The sequence below is a fragment of the Xenopus laevis genome, chromosome 7L, assembly GCF_017654675.1.
Source record: "Xenopus laevis strain J_2021 chromosome 7L, Xenopus_laevis_v10.1, whole genome shotgun sequence".
NCBI classification, from domain to species: domain Eukaryota; kingdom Metazoa; phylum Chordata; class Amphibia; order Anura; family Pipidae; genus Xenopus; species Xenopus laevis.
The window spans coordinates 97,832,041-97,834,356 of record NC_054383.1 but is presented as its reverse complement, the minus strand read 5'-3'; positions in this window follow the sequence as shown (position 1 = coordinate 97,834,356).

Genomic DNA, 2,316 nt, shown 5'->3' with positions numbered 1-2,316 from the left:
AATACTCCAGGAGATCTCAAAGAACCCCAGGCTAACATCTAAGGATGGAAAGACCTCTTTTGCTTTACCAAATGTCAGCTTCACCATCAGGAGAACACTGAACAATGGTGTGCATTAGAGGTTTGCAAGAAGAAAGCCACCGCTACCCAAAAAAAACAATTGCTTAAAACAAAGTGGATAAATCGGGAGATTATTGGAAAAGTCAGATGAGGCTAAACTAGAACTTTTTGGCTTAAAAGAAAAATGTTTGGGGAAAGGCAAAAACTGCATTCCAATATAAGAACCCTAGGTTATCTGTGAACATTGTAGTGGTCTGCTTTACTGCCTCTGAACCAGGACAGTTTGCCATCATTAATGGAATTCTGAATTGTACAAACAAATTATGCAGGAAAATGTCAGGGTGTTTACTCAGAAACTGAAGGTCAACAGAAAGCTGGCCATGCAGCAAGGCAGAGAATGTTTTTGAATTGTTGAGTCCTTAATCCTAGAGTAGAAATGTTGTACAATGACCATAAGCAGGCAGTTTCTGCATTGAAGTCCACAAAATACCTGAGTGAAAACTGTTATATAAGGAGGAATGGGCTAAAAATCAATGTGTAATGTTGGAATGTTGGGTTGCAGTTATTATGTCCAAGGGGAGATACACCAAGGTCTTACAGTACTTACACTAAAAATGTGTACAGGACCAAAAAACCCCCTTTAAAACAGTGTTATAAAAAGTTTTTTCTGGTCATGTAGACATTTGTAGTATACGTATAAAACCTTGGTGTACCCCCCCCATGGACATCAATAACTGCAACCTAACATTTTTGTTTTTTAGAATCAGTCCATTTGTACCCTAAGTATATAACATCGCCTACGTTTGTTTTACTTTTACTGTTTAATTTTGTAGTTTGTGCAATAGTCCCTTTCTTTCCCCACATTTTCCAAATGAATAGCTGCTTTACTTATGGCATGATTGCCCATGAAAGAATGCAGATGGAAAAACTAGCAAATATTGCAGCCATACCAAACATCTACAAAATATAAATCCTAAAATTATGGATCCATATTTTCACAAGCCCCAAACCACCATTCTAAACATCACTAAACAGTGATAAGAAAAGGAGTGGATTTAAGGAAACAAAATAAATGGACTGCCAACAGTATGTTTACTTTTATACTATACATTGGAAATAGGAATTAAGTTTGATTTAAAACTGTTCATTGCAGTGTCCTTTAACAGTATCCCTGAAAAACCCACAGTGAATTTTGAGGTTAGAGCTAAGGATATTGCGCTAAAGCTTTAAGTGATAGTGACACCTTTAGTTTTGTGTTTAGAGCTATACCGCACTCCTCTTTTTTTGAAATAGTGCTTTTAACTTGTTCTCCCTTAAGCTGGCCATAGACACAAAGATCTGATCGTACGAATTGAGGATTCGTAAGATTTTCGGACCGTGTGTGCAGAGTCCCAACATTTTTCGTCCGGCGGAGATGGGTCGTTTGGTCGATCGAACAGGTTAAAAGATTTCTGTCGGCTGCAGGTAATATTTCTGCATTTATTGCTGATCGTACGATTTTCAGTGGGAGACTTTCACTAGCTTTGGTCGGACATAACTTTCGTACGATTGCTGTCAGGGGCAGAACATCGGCTGATCTGTTCTTTTACTACTTTATTTGATCTGAATGGTTAGTGGCAGGTCGGGAGATGGGGAAGTCCGATCGTACGTTGATTCGTACTATCGGATCTTTGCGTCTTTGGCCAGCTTAAGGGTGAAGACACACAGACCTACTAGTAGCAGCTAATTGTCACTGCCACAAAATAGACAATGGTTAGTGATAATTGGCTTTGCTAAGACACTACATGTGTTTTAGCAGAGGCAATTGTCAGTATTGTCTATGGCAGGACATTTTTATGGCATTTTGTAGCCACAAAAAGTAGCTGCTACTAGTAGCTCCGGAGCTACTAGTAGCAGCTACTTGTTGCGGCTACAAAATATCCTATTGTCTATTTTGTAGTTGTGACAAGCTTCTACTAGAAGCTCTGTGTATCTTCACCCTTATTTATGTGTTGCTTATTTATGTGTTGGATATCTGAGTGGTTAAAGATAGTGTTTGCTGGCTTCCTGAAATAGTAACAAGCCATTCTCTAGAATCAGGGGTCTAGTCTAGCCCTTTGTGTTGTTGATAGTGATTTGTTGACCATGGAATATTTTACCCTACAAAACAACAAAAGGTATGTATTTGAAATGAAACTTCACAGTGCAAACCCCCATTCTACCCCATATTTACTGTCTTACAACAGGACAGTGAAAAAAATAACACAACATTTTAAAA